Raw genomic sequence first — 15,859 nt, 5'->3', positions numbered from 1 at the left:
GCCAAGGAAAGTGTGGGCTCCTTACTGAATGAGGGAGGCAACCTAGTGACAGAGGATGTGGAAAAAGCTAATGTACTCAATGCTTTCTTTGCCTCTGTCTTCACGAACAAGGTCAGCTCCCAGACTGCTGCACTGGGCAACACAGCATGGGGAGTAGGTGGCCAGACCTCTGTGAAGAAAGAGGTGGTTCGGGACTATTTAGAAAAGCTGGACTTGCACAAGTCCATGGGGCCGAATGCGTTGCATCCGAGAGTGCGAAAGGAATTGGTGGCTGTGATTGCAGAGCCATTGGCCATTATCTTTGAAAACTCGTGGCGAACGGGGAAGTCCTGGATGATTGGAAAAAGGCTAATGTAGTGCCCATCTTTAAACAAGGGAAGAAGGAGGATCCTGGGAACTACAGGCCAGTCAGCCTCACCTCAGTCCCCGTCAAAAATCATGGAGCAGGTCCTCAATGAATCTATCCTGAAGCACTTACACGAGAGGAAAGTGATCAGGAAAAGTCAGCATGGATTCACCAAGGGAAGGTCATGCCTGACTAATCTAATCGCCTTCTATGATGAGATTACAGGTTCTGTGGATGAAGGGAAAGCAGTGGATGTATTGTTTCTTGACTTTAGCAAAGCTTTTGACACGGTCTCCCACAGTATTCTTGCCAGCAAGTTAAAGAAGTATGGGCTGGATGAATGCACTATAAGGTGGGTAGAAAGCTGGCTACATTGTCAGGCTCAATGGGTAGTGATCAATGGCTCCATGTCTAGCTGGCAGCCGGTATCAAGTGGAGTGCCCCAAGGGTCGGTCCTGGGGCCAGTTTTGTTCAATGTCTTCATAAATGATCTGGAGGATGGTGTGGATTGCACTCTCAGCAAATTTGCGGATGATACTAAACTAGAGGAGTGGTAGATACGGTGGCAGGTAGGGATAGGATACAGAGGGACCTAGACAAATTGGAGGATTGGGCCAAAAGAAATCTGATGAGGTTCAACAAGGATAAGTTCAGAGTCCTGCACTTAGGATGGAAGAATCCAATGCACCGCTACAGACTAGGGACCGAATGGCTAGGCAGCAGTTCTGCGGAAAAGGACCTGGGGTGAGAGTGGACGAGAAGCTGGATATGAGTCAGCAGTGTGCCCTTCTTGCCAAGAAGGCCAATGGCATTTTGGGATGTATAAGTAGGGGCATAGCCAGCAGATCGAGGGATGTAATCGTTCCCCTCTATTCGACATTGGTGAGGCCTCATCTGGAGTCTGTGTCCAGTTTTGGGCCCCAAACTACAAGAAGGATGTGGATAAATTGGAGAGAGTCCAGCGAAGGGCAAGAAAAATGATTAGGGGTCTGGAACACATGACTTCTGAGGAGAGGCTGAGGGAACTGGGATTGTTTAGTCTGCAGAAGAGAAAAATGAGGGGGGATTTGATAGCTGCTTTCAACTACCTGAGAGGTCATTCCAAAGAGGATGGTTCTAGACTATTCTCAGTGGTAGAAGAGGACAGGACAAGGAGTAATGGTCTCAAGTTGCAGTGGGGGAGGTTTAGGTTGGATATTAGGAAAAACTTTTTCACTAGGAGGGTGGTGAAACACTGGAATGCGTTACCTAGGGAGGTGGTGGAATCTCCTTCCTTAGAGGTTTTTAAGGTCAGGCTTGACAAAGCCCTGGCTGGGATGATTTGATTGGGGATTGGTTCTGCTTTGAGCAGGGGGTTGGACTAGATGACCTCCTGAGGTCCCTTCCAACCCTGATATTCTATGACTCTATGATTCTATTCTATGAAGTGAGCTGTAGCTCACGAAAGCTTATGCTCAAATAAATTTGTTAGTCTCTAAGGTGCCACAGGTCCTCCTTTTCTTTTTTCAGAGAGAGTAGTGTCAATTGAGCGGTTTGTGTTGTAAGGTGTCCATGTCAATTACAAAGCATCGCTTAGAGTTAATTAATGGCTTACAAGGTACTTAGAGTCAATTGGCAGTTTGCAAGCTTTAACACGGACACTGTCAGCAGCTAAGGAGAGCTGCAAATCAATATTGCAGAATTACAATTATTTCAAATTACAAATATTAAAAATATGCCTATATAAAATATGCCTACAGCATGGCCCTGGCACTCCTTTCTTCAGGCGCCATGTGGGAAAGAGGAAAAGTGTGGCAGCAAGTACAAACTTGTGGGCATCAGGTGAAGCAGCGAGAATCCCAACCGCCAGGTCCAACCACAGGACTGCAGGCATCAGTAGCCAGTTCTAGAGCCCCAACCCATTGCAGCCATCCCACCCAGAGACCTGGCTCCAGAGGGCAGGAGTCACCCAGTAGGAGGTAAACAACTCACTCTTGCACAGCCAGAGACAGGGAAGGCGAGGAGTTTGAGCTCCAGGGATTTACCACGAGGTCCCACTGCGATTTTAACTCAGCTTGCAGGATTCAGAGTCCTGAGTGCTGACCATTACACCATGGGACCAGCTTCTGCTGCCTTCTCTGGCCAACAGTGACCCTCACGGCGCTGGCTTGTGTAAGGGGACTGTTGGCCCTTTACTAAAACTTTGTGGGGTTTTTCAGTTGGATAGTTCCCAGTCCCAATAGAAAGGGGAAGGGTCAATGGGAAATCAGGACCCTGAGAGTGACAGTGCCCTGGGGCAATGGTCACCAAGTAGTACGGGAACAAGTGAGAATTCGTTGATGGAGAAAAATTCCTGGTGAAAATTGGCAAAGCTGTGGATATTTTGAAAAGTTACAGTGAATTTACACATGAAGATACAAACAGAGAGACAAACACACAGAGAGAAAGAGAAAATCACACAGTGCACAGGCCCACACAGACATAAACAAAAACCACACACACACACACACACACACACACACACACACAAATCCATATACACATAAGGGAAAGCCACTAAAAACATACAAAGTAAAAATCCACACCAAAAAACACAGAAAAAGCACACAACAAGAAAACACAAAATCCACATACCAAAAGAATACTAAGCAAAAAAGAATATGCATGCAAAAATCATACACACACGCACAGAAAACTGGGTAAGGCATTCACAGAAATCACCCAGGACCCACATGCACATCAACATGACAGACACAAAACATACCAACATACAGAAGTCAGGCAGGGTTTGAGTCTCACAGCCAGGAAGGTGTGCACACAGGTGATTTGGGGAGCAAAGATTGAAGGGGAGTCAGGGGGTGAAGAATCACAGGATGGGCAGCACTCTGGGCTCTGCTTGACCCCTCCTGACACAGGCGGCTGGTGGAGAGCGGAGCCTTGTAGATGTGTAAATCTGCCCTGCACTCGGTAAAGGAAGGGACCTCGGTGTCTGCTGGGCTGGAATTGTATTTTCCGCAGGGCAAAATCTGTCTCCTGTGGCCCTTCAGGCCCTCTGCTCCCCTGTTGGGGCTATACAGAGGCAAGTCCTGACCTGGGTGAGTCAAGGAGAGGCTGTGTCCCATGCCGTGTGTGTGTGGGAGAGGGGTAGGTAGGGTTGGGGTGGGCTCCAGGGGAAAAGGTTGGGTGTGACAGTGTGTGGGGGAGGGGGAAGGGTGTGTTTCTTAGGATATAAATGAGGGCAAACACAGGGATAGTGATGGTGAAGCCCCGGGTCTGAGTGTTATGACCCTGTGCTGCCATTCACCTTCCCCTCCTGTGATCTCAGCTGTCATTGAATCCAGCATTTTTTCACCTGTCATCGTCCCAGAGGTGTTGCACATGCCCCAAATAGAGAGTGTCCCTCTTGGAGACGTGAGGACTGGAGTGGATTTCAGCTGCTGGACAGCTCTGCTGGGTTTTCTACATTGGCAAGGGGAACTGCTGAGTGTTTACATTCATTTCAAGCATCCCCATTCAGCGGACTCCTGAACACACTGGAGATGGGTCCGGAAATCGATTTTCATTTGAAAAAGTTTTTAAAGGGAAGCGCTTGGATTTGAACTAGGAACCCATTGCCCTGTAGGCAACTATTGAACCAGTGAGCTACACTCTCAATAAAGACTGCACTGTATAGCCCAGAGCAGGAACGGCTTTGAACCTGGGGGTTAGTAAACTTTATCTCTACACAAACCCCACGGCTTACAAGATCTCCACACCTGCCCTGTGTCACCAGAGCACAACAACAACTTTCCTTGGAGCACACACTGTTCCCCAGCTCTGTGCCCTTCCATCTCTCCAGCATTGCTCCAATCCCTTAAAGCAGGGTCTCAAACTCACTTTACCTTAGGGCCAGTGCCAATCCTCAAATTCTCCCAGTGGGCCAATAATGTCATTTATACCGCCCAGAACCCGCTCCCCAAACTGCACCCCCCAAAAAACTCCACCCCGCACCTGCCTAAGGCTCTGGGAGGGAGTTTGGGTGGGAGAAGAGATCTCGGGTAGGGGACTGGGGTGCGGGCTCTGGAAGGGACTTTGGGTGCAGAAGGGGTGAGAGGTTGGGCTCTGGGAGGCAGTTTGGGTGGGAGAGGGGGGTCTGGGGTGCAGGCTCTGGGATGCAGTTCAGGTCCTGGGTGCAGGCTCCGGACTGGGGCAGGGGGTGGGGGTGCAGGAGGAGGGGGTGGGGGTGCAGGCTCTGGGAGGGTGTTTGGGGTCGGGAGGGGGTGTGTGGGAAGGGGGTGCAGGCTCTGGGAGGGAGTTTGGAGGCTCAGGGGGTGTGCGGAGGAAGGGGGTGCAGTCTCTGGGAGGGAGTTTGGAGGCTGGGGGATGTGATGCAGGCTCTGGGAGACAGTTGGGGATGCGAGGGTGGTATGTGGGGTGGGGATGCAGACTCTGGGAGAGGGTTGGAGTTGCGGTGCTTACCTGGGGCTCCAAGGTGCAGGGGAGCTTCTGCTCCCTGTTGGCCATAGGCACCACCCCCACAGTGCCGCATTGGCCGCAAGGGCGCTCAGGGAGGGGCAGCATGCACAGGCACAGCCCCCACCCACCCACCCCAGGGCCACAGGGAGGGGCCAGCAGCCACTGGAGCGAGCAGAAAGATGCCGCTCAGCTCCGCTGCGCTGCCGGGGCCCCTGGAGTTGGGGGGCGGGGGGAGTGTCTGGGGGTAGCAGGTGGGGCCAAGGGAGAGACCTGGCGCCAAAACTGCTAAAGCCCTGCAGGCCACTTTCAGGAGGTTCGCGGGCTGCAAATGTCCCGGAGGCTGGGAGTTTGAGACCCCTGATATAATTGCTTCAACCTTGTAGTTTCCCAAGTCCAAAAGTAAACATCTCTTCAAATCCAAGGGAATGGAGATCAGTCAATATTCAGAGTCGTCCCACGTGAAAGCACCACGTTGTGGTTCATGCTGGCCCCATCGTGTGGCCATCACCTTTCCCTCCTCTCCCTTAAAAGTTTTGGTATTTTGCATAGAAACGTTCTTCTCTCAGGAGAGACCTGGGAACCAGGGCTGCCAGCCAGACAAACACCTTTAAGAGGAGGTGTCCCTCTCCCGGTCAAAAAATGATCTCCCGCCTTCAGTTCGGTGACAGCCTGACTTGTTCCTTATCCCACCAGAGCTGGAGGATTGAAAGCAACAACATCAAACCCCTGTGTAGCTCACAGGAATGAACATAAACACTCCCTGGTATCTGAAGAGACGTTTAGTTTTACCCTTGGTCAACCGCAAGGCTAAAGGGAAAGGCGGTGGCCCCAGATATAGAGTGAAACACGACACATCATAGCTATGCCCACAGTGACTGCAAAATCTTTTTACATACTTCTTATTACCTCAGTGTATTGTTTTCTCTGGAGTCTAGATCTTGACTGTACCTTGACCAAGAAATTTGGATCTTGATAAAAAGAATCGACTACCCCTGGTTAAGGCCATGGACTTGACACCCACTGGGGTCTCCTACACAGGTACCAGTACTAACAGCAATGGCCCCCTTTTAGCCATAGTTTTTAATCAGGGCAATAAATTGAAACAAACCCCTGTTAAATCATTTCTCAGCCTGAGCCCTTCACCCACAGTCCGTAAGGCACTGGGCCACCATATGGATGTTTCATTTCCCGCCTCAATTTCACACAGAGACACAATTTCCTTTGCACAGATCCATGAACAGCAAAACCTCCCTGTGTCTCTTGTCTGAACCACGGCACTCAATTCCAGTGAACCCTTCTCTCCTGCAATGGCAATGGTCAGACAGAGGGAAGTGGCTACCTACATCCCTGTTGGGGAGAAATTGGCTCAGCTCTTTCTTTATGCTGCTCTTGTTAGTCCATGAAACATCAAGGATGGAATGCAAGGCTGAGTTCATGCACCAATCTCATGAAAAGTTTCCATGCCCCAGAGAAAACCTGACCCCTGCTATTGGAATGATGTGCTGGAGATTTAACTAGGAAAGGGACTGTCTGCTTGTCAACGTGGGGAATGAACACTGATCTACAGCAATGTCGTTAACACAAACACACTCCCATCGTGCTCCAGCCGGAAGGGAAATGGGCAGGAATTCTCGCTGTTCATCCATGGACACACTTACACTAATGCACAGCCGTGATTGTGCTGGGGAAGTGGATCTGAGCAATTTGAAGTGACAATTCTGTGAGAACTGAATCATAGTGTAGTGGAGCAGCTGTACATCGAGTAGTTGTGGCCGAGTGGTTAAGGCGATGGACTAGAAATCCATTGGGGTCGCCCCGCACAGGTTCAAATCCTGCCAACTACGGAAGCATTGGGCTGTTATTATTACTGTAGTCTTAGTGCCTGAGCATCCACAGTGTGAACTGAGCCAGATCTGGTCTCTTTGGCTGTCTACACTTAAAATGTTGCTGTGACACTTCTCTAGCACCTTGGGTAGACAGTCACTACACTGACTGGAGGGGTTTTCCCGTCCCTGTAATAGTTACATTGACGGAACAATTTTTCCTTCTATTTAGCTCTATCTAACCAGGGCTTAGGTCAGCTTAACTGTATTGGTTTGGGGGTGTGGATTTTTCACACCCTGAGAGACGTAGCTCTGCCAGTTAAGTGACCAGCGTACACCAGCCCTTAGATCCCTCTTAGGATATCCATGCAGGCACTGAACTGTGAGAGGAAAACACCAGCTCACAAACACAGAGACTGAATTCCCCACAGTTAATCTCTCTGCACTTTTGAGAAAGTCACAAAATTCAATTCATTCCTGCTAGGACAGAGAAAAAAATAAGTGACACTAAGTTTTTGGCTTGATTAAATAAAGTTAAGGGTTTAATTACTACAGTAAAAATATGTACCGATTCCTCTAAATGACACCATAACTTGACATAGAAACAGAGACAAATCTTGTCAGTGACGACTAATTTAACAAATGATCTTCCCATTATTAATTTCCATTGTGCCCCCACTGCAGGTCTGGGCCCCTCCAGTGTAACTGCTCTGCATTCACCTTCCCATTAGAATTGGTTTTGGACATTCCCAACTTTGGAAAATTGTGCAATTCAGAATTTGAATAGTGACTCTGGCTCCTTCCTGCACCTGCTCTACATCGCTACACAGCACCTTCACCACCTGCAGAGTCACCCGCAGGGTTCAGCAGGGACCCCTGGCAAGGACAGTGGGTGCAGCTAACAGCCCGGTGTGCCTGGCAGTGAGGCAGGGGCAGCCCGAGGCTGGAAGCTCTGAGTCAGCTGTGGAGAAGCAACCCCCACACACACAAGTACAGCAATTGAATTCCCCAACTTTAGCATCATGACACCCTGTAGAAAGCCCCACATGTACGTTGTTTTTTCACAGGGAGATGCAAAAATCAGGTGACACCAATTTTGAAGTTTGAGTAAATAAAGTTTCGGAGATAGTTATTAAGCTGGCAAAAATATTCCAAAGATCCCTCTGCATAACACCAGAAGGTGAAATAGGAACAGAGACAAACCTTGTCAGCAAAGGCTAATTTCCCAAACGATCCTCAAAATGTTTCTAATTCCCATCTATCCTCCACAGGAGCTCTGTGAAGTTTAACTGCTCTGCAGCCAGCTGCCCATTATAAATGCTTCTGAGGGACATTTCCAGACCTGGACATTTAAGAACGAAAGAATTTGAAGAGCAAACCCGGCTCCCCGCACCAGGTGGGATTGGAGTGTTTTGTCCCTGGCACTTGGTCTTTTGAAATAGCACAGACCCTCCCGTGCCCAGCCAGCCAATGTACTTGGGGAAAAGGTTGCAGGAAGCAGAGACCTTAGAAACAAGGAAATAAGAGTCCATTCATCGGGCAAGGTGGCCTAGTAGTTAAAGCAATAGTCTGCTCATCTGATGCCATTCTTGAGCTGCCTGTTATAAAAGGCTGGCTCCCCACTTCAGTTCCAACGGCTGTGCTAGAAACACCCCCAGGTCCCTGCTCACATCAGTGGGAGCAAAATGAGAAATCCCCAGTGGGTGCTGCCCTTAGCCCCGGGCTGCTGTCTCAGGGGTCGGGGGATTGATGGTTTGCTGCTGGGGAGGGAGACAGGACAGCCCTTTGGGGCTCTGCTCTGAGCATCTGCCCAGCCCAGGCTGCTCGCTGGCCTTAGCTGCTACCCCTCTGTGCTCTGGAGCAGGGGTTCCATCACCATTTTTTTGGTGGCCTCAGAGTGTGGCCACCAACTTTTGCTGGTGGCAACTGTGGCAATTTTTCCAAGCCAGAGCTCCACTGCCCCGGGGGTTGAAGTCTGAAGCCATAGCCCATGGGCTGAATCATAGAATCACAGAATCATAGAATATCAGGGTTGGGAGGGACCTCAGGAGGTCATCTAGTCCAACCCTCTGCTCAAAGCAGGACCGATCCCCAACTAAATCATCCCAGCCACGGCTTTGTCAAGCCTGACCTTAAAAACTTCTAAGGCAGGAGATGCTACCACGTCCCTAGGTAACGCATTCCAGTGTTTCACCACCCTCCTAGTGAAAAAGTTTTTCCTAATATCCAACCTAAACCTCCCCCACTGCAACTTGAGACCATTAATCCTTGTCCAGTCATCTTCTACCACTGAGAACAGTCTAGAGCCATCCTCTTTGGAACCCCCTTTCAGGCAGTTGAAAGCAGCTATCAAATCCCCCCTCATTCTTCTCTTCTGCAGACTAAACAATCCCAGTTCCCTTAGCCTCTCCTCAGAAGTCATGTGTTCCAGACCCCTAATCATTTTTCTTGCCCTTCGCTGGACTCTCTCCAATTTTTCCACATCCTTCTTGTAGTTTGGGGCCCAAAACTGGACACAGTACTCCAGATGAGGCCTCACCAATGTCGAATAGAGGGGAACGATCACGTCCCTCGATCGGCTGGCAATGCCCCTACTTATACATCCCAAAATGCCATTGGCCTTCTTGGCAAGAAGGGCACACTGCTGACTCATATCCAGCTTCTCGTCCACTGTCACCCCTAGGACCTTTTCCACAGAACTGCTGCCTAGCCACTCGGTCCCTAGTCTGTAGCGGTGCATTGGATTCTTCCATCCTAAGTGCAGCACCCTGCACTTATCCTTGTTGAACCTCATCAGATTTCTTTTGGCCCAATCCTCCAATTTGTCTAGGTCCCTCTGTATCCTATCCCTACCTGTCACCGTATCTACCACTCCTCCTAGTTTCGTATCATCTGCAAATTTGCTGAGAGTGCAATCCACACCATCCTCCAGATCATTTATGAAGATAGTGAACAAAACCGGCCCCAAGACCGACCTTTGGGGCCCTTCACTTGATACCGGCTGCCAACTAGACATGGAGCCATTGATCACTACCTGTTGAGCACGACAATGTAGCCAACTTTCTACCCACCTTATAGTGCATTCATCCAGCCCATACTTCTTTAACTTGCTGGCAAGAATACTGTGGGAGACCGTGTCAAAAGCTTTGCTAAAGTCAAGAAACAATACATCCACTGCTTTCCCTTCATCCACAGAACCAGTAACCTCATTTTAGAAGGCGATTAGATTAGTCAGGCATGACCTTCCGTTGGTGAACCCATGCTGACTGTTCCTGATCACTTTCCTCTCGTGTAAATGCTTCAGGATAGATTCATTGAGGACCTGCTCCATGATTTTTGACGGGGACTGAGGTGAGGCTGACTGGCCTGTAGTTCCCAGGATCCTCCTTCTTTCCTTTTTTAAAGATGGGCACTACATTAGCCTTTTTCCAGTCGTCCAGGACTTCCCCTGATCGCCATGAGTTTTCAAAGATAATGGCCAATGGCTCTGCAATCACAGCTGCCAACTCCTTGAGCACTCTCAGATGCAGCGCACCTGACCCCATGGAATTGTGCATATCCAGCTTTTCTAAATAGTCTGGAACCACTTCTTTCTCCACAGACGGCTGGCCACCTACTCCCCATGCTGTGCTGCCTAGCGCAGCAGACTGGGAGCTGACCTTGTTCATGAAGACAGAGGCAAAAAAAGCATTGAGGACATTAGCTTTTTCCACATCCTCTGTCACTAGGTTGCCTCCCTCATTCATAGAATCATAGAATCATAGAATCATAGAATATCAGGGTTGGAAGGGACCCCAGAAGGTCATCTAGTCCAACCCCCTGCTCAAAGCAGGACCAAGTCCCAGTTAAATCATCCCAGCCAGGGCTTTGTCAAGCCTGACCTTAAAAACCTCTAAGGAAGGAGATTCTACCACCTCCCTAGGTAACGCATTCCAGTGTTTCACCACCCTCTTAGTGAAAAAGTTTTTCCTAATATCCAATCTAAACCTCCCCCATTGCAACTTGAGACCATTACTCCTCGTTCTGTCATCTGCTACCATTGAGAACAGTCTAGAGCCATCCTCTTTGGAACCCCCTTTCAGGTAGTTGAAAGCAGCTATCAAATCCCCCCTCATTCTTCTCTTCTGCAGACTAAACAATCCCAGCTCCCTCAGCCTCTCCTCATAAGTCATGTGCTCTAGACCCCTAATCATTTTTGTTGCCCTTCGCTGGACTCTTTCCAATTTATCCACATCCTTCTTGTAGTGTGGGGCCCAAAACTGGACACAGTACTCCAGATGAGGCCTCACCAGTGTCGAATAGAGGGGAACGATCACGTCCCTCGATCTGCTCGCTATGCCCCTACTTATACATCCCAAAATGCCATTGGCCTTCTTGGCAACAAGGGCACACTGCTGACTCATATCCAGCTTCTCGTCTACTGTCACCCCTAGGTCCTTTTCCGCAGAACTGCTGCCTAGCCATTCGGTCCCTAGTCTGTAGCGGTGCATTGGATTCTTCCATCCTAAGTGCAGGACCCTGCACTTATCCTTATTGAACCTCATCAGATTTCTTTTGGCCCAATACTCCAATTTGTCTAGGTCCTTCTGTATCCTATCCCTCCCCTCCAGCGTATCTACCACTCCTCCCAGTTTAGTATCATCCGCAAATTTGATGAGAGTGCAATCCACACCATCCTCCAGATCATTTATGAAGATATTGAACAAAACCGGCCCCAGGACCGACCCCTGGGGCACGCCACTTGACACCGGCTGCCAACTAGACATGGAGCCATTGATCACTACCCGTTGAGCCCGACAATCTAGCCAGCTTTCTACCCACCTTATAGTGCATTCATCCAGCCCATACTTCCTTAACTTGCTGACAAGAATGCTGTGGGAGACCGTGTCAAAAGCTTTGCTAAAGTCAAGAAACAATACATCCACTGCTTTCCCTTCATCCACAGAACCAGTAATCTCATCATAAAAGGCGATTAGATTAGTCAGGCATGACCTTCCCTTGGTGAATCCATGCTGACTGTTCCTGATCACTTTCCTCTCCTCTAAGTGCTTCAGGATTGATTCTTTGAGGACCTGCTCCATGATTTTTCCAGGGACTGAGGTGAGGCTGACTGGCCTGTAGTTCCCAGGATCCTCCTTCTTCCCTTTTTTAAAGATGGGCACTACATTAGCCTTTTTCCAGTCATCCGGGACTTCCCCGTTCGCCACGAGTTTTCAAAGATAATGGCCAAGGGCTCTGCAATCACAGCCGCCAATTCCTTCAGCACTCTCGGATGCAATTCGTCCAGCCCCATGGACTTGTGCACGTCCAGCTTTTCTAAATAGTCCCTAACCACCTCTATCTCTACAGAGGGCTGGCCATCTCTTCCCCATTTTGTGATGCCCAGCACAGCAGTCTGGGAGCTGACCTTGTTAGTGAAAACAGAGGCAAAAAAAGCATTGAGTACATTAGCTTTTTCCACATCCTCTGTCACTAGGTTGCCTCCCTCATTCAGTAAGGGGCCCACACTTTCCTTGGCTTTCTTCTTGTTGCCAACATACCTGAAGAAACCCTTCTTGTTACTCTTGACATCTCTTGCTAGCTGCAGCTCCAGGTGCGATTTGGCCCTCCTGATATCTTTCCTACATGCCCGAGCAATATTTTTATACTCTTCCCTGGTCATATGTCCAACCTTCCACTTCTTGTAAGCTTCTTTTTTATGTTTAAGATCCGCTAGGATTTCACCATTAAGCCAAGCTGATCGCCTGCCATATTTACTATTCTTTCGACTCATCGGGATGGTTTGTCCCTGTAACCTCAACAGGGATTCCTTGAAATACAGCCAGCTCTCCTGGACTCCCTTCCCCTTCATGTTAGTCCCCCAGGGGATCCTGGCCATCTGTTCCCTGAGGGAGTCAAAGTCTGCTTTCCTGAAGTCCAGGGTCCGTATCCTGCTGCTTACCTTTCTTCCCTGCGTCAGCATCCTGAACTCAACCAACTCATGGTCACTGCCTCCCAGATTCCCATCCACTTTTGCTTCCCCCACTAATTCTACCCGGTTTGTGAGCAGCAGGTCAAGAAAAGCGCCCCCCCTAGTTGGCTCCCCTAGCACTTGCACCAGGAAATTGTCCCCTACGCTTTCCAAAAACTTCCTGGATTGTCTATGCACCGCTGTATTGCTCTCCCAGCAGATATCAGGAAAATTAAAGTCACCCATGAGAATCAGGGCATGCGATCTAGTAGCTTCCGTGAGTTGCCGGAAGAAAGCCTCATCCACCTCATCCCCCTGGTCCGGTGGTCTATAGCAGACTCCCACCACTACATCACTCTTGTTGCACACACTTCTAAACTTAATCCAGAGACACTCAGGTTTTTCCACAGTTTCGTACCGGAGCTCTGAGCAGTCATACTGCTCCCTTACATACAGTGCTACTCCCCCACCTTTTCTGCCCTGCCTGTCCTTCCTGAACAGTTTATAACCATCCATGACTGTACTCCAGTCATGTGAGTTATCCCACCAAGTCTCTGTTATTCCAATCACGTCATAGTTCCTTGACATCGCCAGGACCTCCAGTTCTCCCTGCTTGTTTCCAAGGCTTTGTGCATTTGTATATAAGCACTTGAGATAACCTGTTGAGATAACCTGTTCAGTAAGGGGCCCAAACTTTCCTTGGCTTTCTTCTTGTTTCCAACATATCTGAAGAAACCTTTCTTGTTACTCTTAACATCTCTTGCTAGCTGCAGCTCCAGGTGCGATTTGGCCCTCTGATTTCATTCCTACATGCCCGAGCAACATTTTTATACTCTTCCCTGGTCATTTGTCCAGTCTTCCACTTCTTGTAAGCTTCTTTTTTATGTTTAAGATCCGCAAGGATTTCACTGTTAAGCCAAGCTGGTCGCCTGCCATATTTACTATTCTTTCGACACATCGGGATGGTTTGTCCCTGTAACCTCAATAGGGATTCTTTGAAATACAGCCAGCTCTCCTGGACTCCTTTCCCCCTCATGTTATTCCCCCAGGGGATCCTATCCATCAGTTCCCTGAGGGAGTCGAAGCCTGCCTTCCTGAAGTCCAGGGTCCGTATTCTGCTGCTTACCTTTCTTCCCTGGGTCAGGATCCTGAACTCGACCAACTCATGGTCACTGCCTCCCAGATTCCCATCCACTTTTGCTTCCCCTACTAATTCTTCCCAGTTTGTGAGCAGCAGTTCAAGAATAGCTCTCCCCCAGTTGGCTCCTCCAGCACTTGCACCAGGAAATTGTCCCCTACATTTTCCAAAAACTTCCTGGATTGTCTGGATTGAAGCCTGGATTGAAGCCCAGAGCCCTCTGCTGAAGCCCTGTGGCTGGAGCTGGGGATGGCTGGAGGTGGGTAGGCTAAAGCCCAGAGCCCTGGGGCTGACATGAGGGAGGGAGGGGCCCTGAAACCCCAAGCCCACTCCTGGAGCCCTGGCAAGCTGGAGCCCAAAGTCTTCCCCCAGAGCCTCTCAGCCCCCTGGTAGGTGATTGGGAACTTACCAGCTGCCTGCAGAGTTGAAGCTTCCTATCCCGTCAAGAACACCCCCAGCCCCACATGCCCGCAGATGCGCTGCCTGGAGCCCCAAGGGGCTGGGAGGTACATGATGCCGACCCCCTGCTGGTAGCGCCAGCAAACACCAAGGCAGTGCATCCAGGAGCAACAGCTGGGCGCTGCAGGGAGAGGCTGCTGCTTTCTCCCCACCTGCATCTCTGAAGGTGGGAGATGATTTGCTGACAGGGGGACGGCTGTCTCCTATTAAAGGTGTTTATCTGGTACTGTGTAGCAGGCAGGCCTTGTTCCCAGGTCTCTCTGAAGAAATAAAGTTTCTGTGCAAAATACCACAACTTGTAACGGAGAGGAGGGAAAGGCGATGGGACCAGGATATAAGGGATGAAATGTAACATGGTTCTTTCATGTGCATTAACTCTGAAAAGGGATTGATCTCCACTCCATTGTATTTGAAGGGATGTTTAGTTTTACCCTGGGTAAAATACAATGCTGAAGTAATTTTATGGGGGGTGACACTAGGATTCAAGGGTTAGTTAGTGTGATAAAAATGGTTTAAAAAAAGTCAGTTTAAACGTGAGCTGGCTGTTATTAAAGGCGTTTTCCCCAGGTCAGCTCCAAAAGTTCTTCTAGAGACACCCTGGGTTCCACTGCAGCAGCCAGCTCCCGCCAGAGGCTTGTGACCCGAGGCTTCCCACCAGGCCCAGAGTGGGCTGTGCGGCCCCAGCCTCCCCAGCCCCGGAGCACGGAAAGGGCGGGTTATGCGGCCCTGACTCGACCTGCCGTTGACTCGCGGGGCTCTGCACTCCATCAGCCGGGGCGGGCCAGGCTGTGGCCGGGACTCAGCATGGCCGCGCTTCCCTGACGAGGCATGAGACACGCCAAGAGCTTTGCGCAGCCAACAGGGAAGTGGGAGGGAGGCGTCTTCGAGCTGGCACGTCTCGTCCCTTTCTCCCCTGCTGCTTGGTGGAGGCAGGAAGGGACCAAACATTCCTGGCTGAAGGTTTAGCCCTCGACTTTGAGGATTAAGCCCGAGTGCCCAGCCTGGCTGCAGGGAGATGGGTTTCTGATTCGCACCCAGCGCACTCTGCGGGCCACCAGCTGAACCCCCTGAGGCCAAGAGAGTCGGGTTTGAGGTGGCAAAAAGGGGCCTTTGAGGCTCCCAGCACATCTTGAGGAGCAAGGAAATAGCGTGAGGTTACCAGCGTCCCTGGGTGGGCTCGAACCACCATCCTCTCGGTTAACAGCCGAACGCGCTGACCCATTGCGCCACAGAGACACCTGGATACATGTCTGCTGTTACCAAGGCTGTGCAGCCTGCACATCTGCTGCCCACGCTAGAGCTTGCAAGGCGCTAGTCCGGACAGGACCGGGTTCACCGTGGCACCAATGGCTCCATCGTGCCAGGCCCAAGCTCAGACGGGCCCATAACACTCGCTTCCTCCCCTCTCGCAGCGCTGCCGAAGTGGTCCTGGTCCCACAGTGGAGGGGGGCCATGTGAGCTTGTTGCAGAGCTGCTGCTCAGGGATGGGAACTTCCTGGTACCCCAGCCCCCCAAATCATCCAGGCTGCACTTTCTGCATGACTACATGCCAGCTGAGGGGTGCGTGGGAATTGGTGGCCTCTGCTGCAGGTGATGGGCATCTCAGCTACTTAAAGCCATGGCCTAGAGGAGGGAAGCCCTTAACTGCAGAGTCTGCAGCTGCCTAGGGCCAGTGCTGAGGATTTAGAGGCCCTAGTGTGGCCGTTGCA

The 15,859-nt window shown here is 50.3% G+C and overlaps 2 non-coding genes across 2 annotated transcripts; one reads left to right on the top strand and one right to left on the bottom strand.

Annotated features, from left to right (window-relative positions):
- The first annotated feature begins 6,542 nt into the window (after positions 1–6,542).
- Positions 6,543–6,624, top strand: TRNAS-AGA. Its single transcript has one exon. It is a non-coding gene; the product is annotated as a tRNA-Ser (tRNA).
- Positions 6,625–15,312: 8,688 nt separating this feature from the next.
- Positions 15,313–15,386, bottom strand: TRNAN-GUU. Its single transcript has one exon. It is a non-coding gene; the product is annotated as a tRNA-Asn (tRNA).
- Positions 15,387–15,859: the final 473 nt, after the last annotated feature.

Source organism: Chelonia mydas, chromosome 22 (assembly GCF_015237465.2).
Source record: "Chelonia mydas isolate rCheMyd1 chromosome 22, rCheMyd1.pri.v2, whole genome shotgun sequence".
Lineage (NCBI taxonomy): Eukaryota > Metazoa > Chordata > Testudines > Cheloniidae > Chelonia > Chelonia mydas.
This window is presented reverse-complemented; position numbering and strand designations above follow the sequence as displayed.